Here is a 12,010-nt window from a genome sequence, read left to right on the forward strand (position 1 = left end):
TTGTTGCAATGGAGTAAACTGGGACTGAAATGACCAACATAATACAGATGGATTGCACTATGATTAACTCACACATTTTGTTTTCGTTTCATTTTGTTATGTTATGTTTTGGTTTATTACATTTTTTGTTTTGTATTTGTTGCAGTGGATTTTAAATGGTAGTAAACGACCCACATTGACCAATTGATGGGTTAAAAATCATACTGGTAAAGTAAAAACAAAAGCATAAACCTTAATTTCAGCTGATTTGTACTGACCTGTTGTGTCTGTCAGGGTTGACTGCGACTCGCAACAGTGTTTGATTGTTTATTCAAAGAATGATTTGTTCATTTAAAGATTGTATTGGAATGACCAACATAAACGGATTGGACTATGATTAAGTTTTCTTAAGTTTTATTTTGTCACGTAAGGTTACATTTTGGTTAATTTTATATATTTTTTTAATCTCACTTTTTGTTTTTGTTGCAGTGGAGTTAAAATAGTACTAAAGACCCACATCATTAATGGATGAATAACTTGCACATAGTGATAAAAGTAGAAAAACAAGAACAACAACAACAAAAATACGTTAAAAACCTTAATTTCAGCTGATTTGTATTGTCCTGTTGTGCCTGCCAGGGTTGACTGCCACTCGCAACAGTGTATTTGATTGTTTACTTGAGGAAATGTTAGTTCATTTAAAGTCTTTTTTCAGGCGTTTGTTTACTTTGGCAGTCGTCTAAGTGATTGAATATGCAAAGCAATTTTTGGTGATTATTTTGTGCTAATTCGAAGGCCTCTGCCTTTTGTACGCAGCCAGTTATTGGTTCACCCTGCTGAACAAATCCCTAGAATTGAGCGGATCATCATTTGGAGGGAAGGGAGCTTGTTAACCTAATGATTAAGTTTAACCAGGCCTTGAAGAATATATGGATGTGGTTCAGCTGAGCAGAACTGAGTAATGGGTTGTAAATGAGGGGTGTTGGCAAGGGAGGGATCTTTGAATATGGAGGTGCTGCTCTGTGCAGGTCAAGGAGCTTCCAAAAAATGACTCCCAAAATAACCTAAGCGAGAGGGGAGAGGATGAGCAAACCAGAGCGAAGAGAGACACTGATTACCATCTCAGCAAGAGACCTGCGCTAGTTTCTCTCTATTTTCTGCATTTATTGCACTAAATGAAAAGAGCTGTTCAGAGGAGTCATTCCATCGATTTACGTTGGTTAAAGTAAAATAATGCATAATAACAGTCCTGGCAATGGGAATTAGTTCTTTCTTTTGTTACATTACTGTAATAGCCTAAGAAAAAATCACTAAGCATTTACTACATCTGGGCTGTTTGTAATATGTAGAACATTTTAATGTTGTAGTCATATATGTACTCATATATTGGGACCCACTTTATATGAAGTGGCCTTAATACTGTGTATTTACATTTAAATGAATAATTTAGTACAATTATGTACATTAATGTTTTACATTGTACCAATATTTTAAAAAACCACCTGCTTGCAAATGTTCTGTAACAAATTTTTGTAATTACATTTAAAATTACACTGTTGACCCATCCCTTATCTTAACCCAATCTTTAACCTACCCATACCCCCAGAACTGTCCCTAACTTTACCCATATCCCACTTCAAGGGCACCAGGAGTGCTGTGCAATACTATACCAACATAATAAGTATATTGCACATATTTTCTGATGTAAGTAGTAATCAAGGTCACTTATTATAAAGTGGGAGCAAAATAGTTTAGTTTACTATTCTACAAGTTAATTTGACTTTTTTTAAGATTGTGAATTATAATTAACCCTTTCATTTAGAGGTCTTAGCTAATATGTACTAGGACTGGACAATAAAATTGGTATCGGTATTTATTGACTGAACACTATTGTCAATAACAATGCCACCCCAGGTCAGAATAACACATGCAAAAATGAGTGCCCTGATTAGCAGCAGTGAGGAGATTGTAAATTAAAAAGATGTAAGGATGTCGCCAGAGTGGCTTTTTGGTTTCTTTTCTTGTGCATCCCAGCCACTAACATGCCTTCTGAAAGATTGTTTTTTTAGCATGGGGGTAATGTCATTCATCTTCACAATTTTTTTTATGTTCAGTATGTATTTGAATAATGATGGTTGGTTCCTTTACTTCAAAGCTCAGATTTGATTATCATAATTTGTTTTGTTTACAGAGTTTGAGGCTTACTGTCTCATTATTATTGACAACTTACAGATGTTGATCTACCTTGAAGTTTGCATTGTGTGTTCAGCATTTCTCTTTAACACTTATGTTTATTGTATTATAAGACATAAGAGACAAGGTATGTCTGTTTAATTTTTTGTTTTTGATTATTAATTGTATTTGCCTTAGAAATGTTAGTAAATTAAAACAAAAGGGTTAAATGAATAAAAAATCCTAATGTTTCTAAATGCACTGTGGGATATTGGTAATTTTACAGACAGGTTTGGCGGTATGAGTCGTTTTAAGGATGGGTTAAGGTGTATAATAGATGGGCCAACAGTGTAATTATAAATGTAATTGCAGAAATTAATTACAAATCAATCATAATGCATGAAGATCATTTTTTAAAATATACTGTAAGTACAATGTAAAAGCATGAATGTACACGATAAGTAAATTATACCAAATCATTCATTTAAATGTAAGTACATATTAATAAAGGCCACTTTTTTCACTTCTGTTGAATTATTGGATACTGATGCTGGATTGACCCAAGTCATAATCAATAGATTGTGGATTATAATTTTTTATATTCCAATAATTAAGATATTCTGTTATAACATAATTAAAATGATAAATGACCCAAATATTAATAACACACGGATTGAGGACTGGTTAGCACTGCTGTCTCACAGCAAAGGTCGCTGGTTTGAGCCCCGGCTTGGTCAGTTGGCATTTTTGAGTGGTGTTTGCATGTTCTCCCCGTGTTCGCGTGGGTTTCCTCCGAGTGCTCCAGTTTACCTCACAGTTCAAAGACATGCGCTATAGGTGAATTGAATAAGCTAAATTGGTCGTAGTGTATGTGTGTGAATGTGAGAGTGTATGGGTGTTTACCAGTGATGGGTTGCGGCTGGAAGGGTATCTGCTGTGTAAAACAAATGCTGGATAGGTTCATTCCACTGTGTGACCCCTGATAATTAAAGGAACTAAGTCGAAGGAAAATGAATGAATGAATGAGTGTGGACTACCAAGGTTGTGGACTACTAGGTTGTGCAACAAACTAAATAGTACTAGAAGTAGAAATGGTTACAAAATGGTTCAAATGGTACTCAGAGACCCACATAATAATAGATGGCTGATTTAAACTGCGTTCAAAATAAAAGCAACGGCAGCAGATAGAAGGATTTCCATATTAAAACAAGTTTTTGTCCTAACCAACACCTCGAATTGATTTATTAGAAATGGCTTCTATTTGTTGCAGCTAAACAACAGAAAACTCACAATGATCACCTCAGGTACACCTGATGTGCTTTATTCAGTGGTAAATGGCAACAATGTGAGTTTTAATGGCATTTTACGTGCATTATTTATTGCATTACTACTGAAAGCAGCAGCAGCAGTTCACTTCAGAGGTTGAAAATAAAATAAACCATTTGAAATTGAACTTTAGAACTGTGAAATAATGCAAACCAACACATCAGTGAGTCAGCATCTACATTTAATAATGTTAAAGAGGTTTAATATGTATTAATTAGATTATAAACCTTACCATTTCGTGAGTGAGTGCATTTTCTGTTTCTGAATTGCTGTATTAAAATTTTGTCTGGTGCAAACAGCCAAATTGCTTATCACTGCAAATCTCGTCATGTAGCATGTTTTGACACGGGGTTACAATGTAACCTGCTCACCTAATGATTACATTAGCAATATTATTTGCTAATTAATAACCACCTCATGAGGAACTCTGAAACTGCATCTCATTTCAGAGGCTGCTACTGTCCACTGGAGGTCGCATTTCGGTCACGGGCGCATGCTTTCAGAGCCTTTACGAATGAATGAATGACTGAAATACACCGTTTTTCACCAAGGCAACCTGGGGTGCTGAAATATAATTGGATAACTGGCATTGTTTCCCTGTGATGGGTTGCATCTGGAAGGGCATACGCTACGTAAAACATATGCTGGATATGTTGGTTTATTCCGCTGTGGCGACCGCAGATTAATAAAGGGACTAAGCCAAAAAGAAAATGAATGAATGAAGGAATGAATGAATGAATGAATGAATGAATAAACTGACATTGGGCAGGTTAAAATGACCAAAACAATGACAGACGTTCCGGCACGGAATTCCCATTTTCAAAGCAGAATATCTTACTTCCGCATTGTTTTTTAGATAAACAAGAATGTTCACTTAGCATGTTTCTTAGATACCTGCAAACACATTATGGCATTTTTAGAAGAGTCAAAAACTTACATTACTCAGGTTTGCCTTTAGAAGCTTCTGTTCCAGTTAGTACCCAGTCAAATCAGAAGGGACCTGACCTGATAAAATCAGCAAAATTCATACTCTGCATCTCAGGTTAAATGCTCTATTTGTGGTTTATGTTTTGAGTAACCGGCACAAATAAATCTAAATGAGCATGACGTGATCTCAGGTGATACTCCTCACCGCAACCTGTCAGCGGGACACTTTACCCACAATTAACCAAAATAAAAAGAAAAAGCGCTGAACAAAACAGAGGCGCGTTCCTAAACACTGGCGCCTGTGTTGAGCTTTGTAAGTGTGTGGATACAGTCGAGTGCTGCTGTACATGGGGTTCGGAGGGCAAGCGCTGTGAGTGAAATTACAGCCGCTGCTCAAACCTGTTGCAGGGAGTTTGTTACAGAAATGGGCCCTACGGTGGAGGGGGGGAATATTGAACGACGAAGAAAAGGATACAGCAGCAGAGGATGTTTGCTGTAATACCCAGGCCAGGTTCCTCCACTCTGAAGTGGACAGATCAGATGCAGACGAGATTAGATTTCCTTTAAAAGCCTCTCCCTCGCGCTAATGGCATGAGGCCTCGCGCTCAGAGGCCAGAGTAAGGTCAGTGGCATGGAATTGAATGCCCCCAGGATAATCTCGCTTCTCACATCCCCAAGCTAGGAAAGTAACACTCCATTTAAATTGGCAGAAGTGTGCATACATATTGAAATCTCACAGCGATGGCAGGTTAAACATGCAGAATTGGAAAGTTTGATTTTGCGATTGTGCTTTCTTGTCTTTTGTTTGGAGGGAGGCAGTTTGTGGGTTAAACATCTAGTAGTTGGCTTTTTAAAGTGTGCCAGCGGCGATCAGTTTTCAAATACCTGTGCTTGAGGTTGTGTTTGAGGTTTTTCTTGATTCTTTGGTTTTCATCCAGGTGAGTGTGGTTGGATATTGTGGCGCAGTGGGTTAAAAGCTCAATGACGATTTTTGGTTCGTCCTCCACAGTTAGAGAGACGTGGAGTATCAGTAGTGCCTCTGTCTCTTTTGAAAAAGTATATGGTCATGCTGGATTCTTTGAAATTGTAGACCATTACTTTTTTTTACAAATTAGTGACCCTTGAACACAAAAGCAGTCATAACAGTCAATTTTTCAGTCATTCGTTCATTTTCCTTCGGCTTAGTTCCTTATTAATCAGGGATCATCACAGTGGAACGAACCGGCAACTATTCCAGCATGTGTCCCTGCATATACCTGTAGTTTTCCATGATGGATGTCCAGTGTTCTCCAGCCTTCAGTGCCTAGACTGAAGCTCTGAACTGGAAGTTTGGCCAGAGGAGAAGAGCCCAACTGAGCCTGGTTTCTCTCAAAGTGTTTTTCCTTCACTTTTGTCAATTGGTGAAGTTTGTTCCTCGCTACTGTCGCCACTGGCTTGCTTGGTTGGGACTTGTGGAGCTGCACATCGATGGATTTGCTCTTTAGTGTTTGAACTTTCAGCAGGGAAATTGAAACCACAATGAACTGAACTAAACTGAACTTCAACTCTGAAAACTGGACTGACACTGTTTCATTTTACTAGAACTTCTATTAAGCTTCTTTGACACAATCTACATTGTAAAAGCCCTATAAAAATTAAGATGAATTGAATTGAATGTTTTACGCAGCGGATGCCCTTCCAGTTGCAACACAGTACTGGGAAACACCCATACACTCTCACATTCGCACACTCGTGTAATGGAATGTGTATTCAAATTGCGCGTTTACTGTGTATGGCCATACACCCAAAATACACCTTCACAATCCTGAAGCGAGGGTCTCTCTAGACCACCACCAGTGTGCAACATCCACTTGGATGATGTGATGGCAGCCACAGGACAATGGTACCAGTGCGCTCACCACACACCAGCTATTGGTGAAGTGGAGAGATAGTTATAGAGCTAATTCAGTGGATGACTCTTCACTCATAAACTACGGCCCAATTCACTTTTAGCGCATGTCTTTAAACTGTGGGGGAAACCCAGAGTTTAAAGACATGCTAACCACTGAGCCACAGTCAATTATTAGTCTTTGAAAATGAAAATGTATACATTTTTTGAAAACTGAGTGATTTGCTTGTAGCTTTTATGTATGGTTTGGATTAGAGGTGTGAACCTACACTGGCCTTACAGTTTGGTTCAGTTACGATTATCATGCCATTGATTCGGTTCAATTTGATATCTCTGTGCATCACGGTGCATTGACGATGCTTTCCATACACAATTATTTTTTACTTCACGCACAGCAATTCTTGTATTAAAATGTATAAATATATTTATATTTATATATAGCATTTATAGCAAATAAACAAATATAAATATCCCGCTTGGGATATTCTCATATATTCTGAGCATTGTTGAGTGAGTTCTTACACTCCTATGACTGGTCACACGCTCAACAGAAAGGGCTGCAATTGGCTCTAACGCTCTGGCGCTGTTCACCAATGAGTGACACTGATAAACGACAGCGGCGATCACAGCTTATCCATGATAGACGCGGAGGAGAAAACTCACTCTGCAGTCATGTGCTCGTGTCTGTATTCACAAGTAGCACTGTAACAGTTGTTACCTCACGACAGCAGGTCAAAGGTCCACAGTGTGTGTGTGTGAAAGAGAAATAAAGTTTACTTTCATTTTCTCCATTACAGTGAAACAGGGCTTCTGCTGTACCTTCAGTGTCAGTGAAAAACTGTCCAGCAAACACACATGCAGTGAATTTTGCAGATTTTATTTGTTTTTAAGTAGTTGGAGGGTTTTAATTACTTGCGCTCGGCCACTCGCCTCCCTCGCCATAGTAAGCTACTGCAATATAGCGCATATCAGATAAATGACGTCTGTATATAATAACCGGTTATGATTAATACTGAACCAACACCAATTTGTCTGTGTCTGCATCATGGTGCACCGAAGGAACAATTAATTTTGACACCTCTAGTTTGGATATGACTTTTTGGCAGTGATGAAACTATTTAAAAATCTGGAATCTGAGGGTTCAAAAACAATCTAAATATGAAAAAAATGACAAATGTTTAAAGTGTCTACATTAAGTTCTCGCCAAAGAAAATTGCTAATCAAATAATGTGTTTTTCTATATCTGCTGTAGGGAATTTACACAATGTCTTCATTAAACATGATCTTAGCATAATATTTTAATAATTTTTGACATTTTAATAAGTGAATTTCCACAAACTAATTTCGAGAGAAGCATGTGATATGATTAATAGCATCTGGTCTCTTATCTGTAATCATGAGTAAGCCAATCAGATCATTCCAAACTCACTATAAATAGCCCAACTAGCATTACTCCCTCATCTTCATTTTTTGAAGAATTCCCCCTTATCCACCCCATCTCCTTCTTTCCTCCTTTACCAGGGGGAGCTCTCAAGAACTTCCTGACCTCGTACCCCCTCACATGCTCACTGACCAGGCGGGAGCCCTGGGCTCAACTACCTCCAAGCTTAGGGTTCTCTCCTGGGACAGCATGCCAAACCTGCTATTATTTTCAATCAATATCTAAGTGTGAACTCTTGAATTTTTGACAAACAAAAATGGACTTTACTAGAACTATGTTAAGCTGCTTTGACACTATATAAATAAACATGAATTGAATTGAGGTGACACAGTGGCGCAGTAGATAGTGCTGTCGCCTCACAGCAAGAAGGTCACTGGTTTGAGCCTCGGCTGGGTCAGTTGGAGGAGAAAACTGCATGTTCTCCCTGCGTTCGCGTGGGTTTCCTCTGGGTGCTCCGGTTTCCCCCACAGTCCAAAGACATGCGCTATAGGTGAATTGGGTAAGCTAAATTGTCCGTGGTGTATGTGTGTGAATAAATGTATGGATGTTTCCCAGAGAAGGGTTGCAGCTGGAAGGGCATCCGCTGCGTAAAACATGTGCTGGATAAGTTGGCGGTTCATTCCGCTGTGGCGACCCGGATTAATAAAGGGACTAAGCCAAAAAGAAAATGAATGAATGAATGAATTGAATTGAACAAAAATCAACAATTTTGATTCACTCACACAACTGGAAATTGAACTCAGGACACCCAAAGGGCAATGGCACTACATGTCAGCGCACTGCCAACAAGGCTATTGGTGTCAATAAAATGGAATAACTTTAGTGAGAAAAAAACACTTTAGCATTACAAATCATCATCATGTGGTCACTCTTTTCCACACATTTTTTGTCATGTATTATTTTTCTTTTGTTTAACCCTGTTTTACCATGCTGCATCACTAGTTATTCAGCTCTTTTTAGTATGTAATATTACTGCATTTAATGTTAATTACTCCACAACACTGGTTTGGTCCATTACAACACTGAGCAACACTAAACTCATGTTGCTCCAGGTGGTTTGCCACTGTATTAACTGTTCAGTCAGTTACTTTGCCTGGAAGTGTGTGCTACAGTTTCAAAAAAATGTGCATGAATTGTAACCTTAGTGTCAATACCCTTATCTACCCCTAATAATACGAACCCTAAAAGGACTATCATGAACCTTTAAGAGGCAAAAAGCTATAAAATAACTCTTTTAAGATTACTGGCCCAGAGACAAGCTGTTGTATCCCTAAAGGAACACATTTCTTCCAAGTGTGTACATGATTAAAGAACACCAGCGTCTAAAATATGTTATCGACCTTAGCTTTAAATAATTGAATTCTTTTTAAGATTGAGATCAAATATCTTTCACTCCCATTATGCATATTATGTTAAATTACAGCATGCCCTCAGAATCCAGAATGCCAAGGTGTCCTGCATACAAGCTGTTTGTTTTTACCACTGCCAAAACCCTTCTGAACAAGTTACACATAATCAGCCATTTGAAACAAATTGTCTATGGTTTTTATAGTTGTTGTTGTGCTGTCCACAACCTAGAGCAAATATTACGCTATTTGCCATCAAAACAGTTGGTGGAGAGCAGGCTGAAAGTGCCCTTGTGCATATGTTCAGCGAGGCCTCGGAGAACCGTAAGTTAATTTCTGATACGGAGCTTCTTCGGCGGTTGAGTAAAACGGCTGGTCTGATTGACTATTGTTGAAGTTAAGAGACAGGGGGCATTGAGTATTTTATCATCTTTCTACAGACAACAGCACTTTGCGAAGCCAATGTTTGGGAAATCACAATTACTTTTAATCCTTCAAGTTCAGCCAGGCAATTTTCTTTTTGAGGAATTATTCCTATTTCTTGCTGAATTCTCAGGTGTCCCCTCAACTTTTTAAAAGACAGATACCAGCGGTTTATTGGCAGAAGTTATTAATTTAATAAGGGTGAGTTTCAGAAGCACTTGTATAAATCATTTAGCTGGAATTAAGTCCTTTCATCCACTCTCGAGATTAGCCAGCCATTAATGAATTATTTGAAAGAAAATATGAAAAACTTTAATGCAAACACGAATAACATAACCAAAGAGAAAAGTTGAAAGCCTGTAAGAATTTTGACCGAATTTGACATTATCTTGACATGCAGACTTCACATTTCTCTCATTTGTTTCCATTCTCCTTTAGAGATATCCTGTTTTTTTATATTATTCTGTTATTGTCTTGTAATGCCATTGAACAGATTGTTTGACTGTCTGAGATGGTTAGAATCACACTTATAACTCAGAAAACACATCATTTAAGCATGCCAGACCAAATGGGAAACATCTACAAAACATTTAAACCCCTTTTGATGATGTTAATCATTTTAAAATATAAGAATGCATTTAGTCACGTTTTATATGCAGAGAACATCTCTTATGCCATTTTAAATAAAGTTATAGGTTATTTAATAGGGGTGTGATGAGCCGCCTACTACACGAGAGGATACACGAGATCGGATTCACAAGATTTTTTTACCTATTTTAAAAGAAGTCTTTTATTCAACTTTAACAAAAAAAAATCACAAATTGCAAAACTATTTAGGAGCTTTTTTAAAAATCAACTTGTAATGAATGTTGTTTTACTTCTATTTTAATGAATTCTATGCAGTAAAGGACACGCAAGCACTGCAAAATATTTGCCAATATATGAATGGAAAATAGATTTTTATTCAACTGAAAAAAAAAATCATAAAATGCAAAACAATTTAGGTTTTTTGGTGTTTTTTATTGTGATGAATGATATTTTATTTCTATTTTAATTAATTATATGCCGTAAAGAACATGTAAACACGGCAAAATATTTAACTATAAACTCTACTGACTGACTGACATCACATGAGAAATCGATCTGCTTTCCACAAATTGAACTTTAAAAAAAATCATGTACTTTTGGTATTTAATTTTAAAATTTTCAGCAGGTTCCCTTTCATTCAGCAACATTTCATTGATGCCCCCGTGACTCCCCCGTGAGGTACAGGATGTGACAATGAAGTAAGGACTGATAGGAGAAAGTTGTTTTAATGTAATTTAATACCGTTCGCTGAATGAAAAGAGAACTTATGTTTCTCCCGGACAGCATAAACGTGTGTTCTGTGATGATAATGTGACAAGTCTCGAGAAGTTAACGCTGTGTGTGTGTGTGCATGTGTGGTACTTTACTGACTCGGTAGCCCTGTGTGTATGTCTTATCCTGTCGCAAAATGCGGCTTAAAGTCCTTCACGATTGTAATAGTTTGATTAAGGTGTTTACATGTCTGTGCTGCACTTCAATAATGCGACTGAAATAGGAATACTCCACAAGTCTTAATTCCAATTGTGTTTACGACGATTATGACTTTCAGCATATCTAAAGTCCTATTCCATCGCATGGTTATGAAGCATGGTAAATGTGTGCGGCTGCAGTTGTAGCCTCTGTTGGACGCAGCAGCCGCTAAACTAAAAAAAACAAAAAAAAAAGAGATTACGTCACACCCGCCCAAGCAAACGAGTGATGCGCAACACAGGAGCAGCCTGGGTTGCCAGGTGTGTGCAAAGCACTTAATGTGCGGTTCAAATCCAGACCTGCCTTCAATCTTCACTGCTAATTTCATCCTCACGCTCCATTATAACGTCACACATCTTGTCACATCCCTACTGTTTAACATTTTCACAAATCTCATAAAAGCTGTTTATATTCGAGTGAAACAGTATATTGTAAAGTTTTAGTGAGATGCTGTTAAGCAATTTTGACACGCACATTTGCGTTTGTGATACATAATTAAATGTATCCACTAACAATGACCAGATGCATACAGTTAATAATCTTGTTTGTCTTTTTTTTATATATATATCTTTGTTTCATATCAAAGTTTGTGAAATTGTGATTCACCTCGTATCTGGCTTGTTTGATGCATAGCTTGTTGAAAAATCCCCCAAAATTTCTGAAAGTAAAAAGTGAATGGGAAAAATACAAAATAACCTATGATAAAGTGCAATAATATACATATACTTTAACTGCATTAGTCTGCTAGGGATATGAAGCAGCTGAGGCTAGGATGAGATGCATAAGGAATTTAACACATAAGAAAAGCAACACATACTGTAACAAGAAAATTATATCTACAAAACCTGACAAGTCTTGAAATAAATCATCTGAAAAAAATGCTAATTGTGGCAACTGTAGTATAATTAGAATAATTGACTCCAGTCTTTTGAATTGATGGAAAAACAATGA

The sequence above is a fragment of the Danio aesculapii genome, chromosome 17 (genome assembly GCF_903798145.1).
Source record: "Danio aesculapii chromosome 17, fDanAes4.1, whole genome shotgun sequence".
In the NCBI taxonomy this organism is placed as follows: Eukaryota; Metazoa; Chordata; class Actinopteri; order Cypriniformes; family Danionidae; genus Danio; species Danio aesculapii.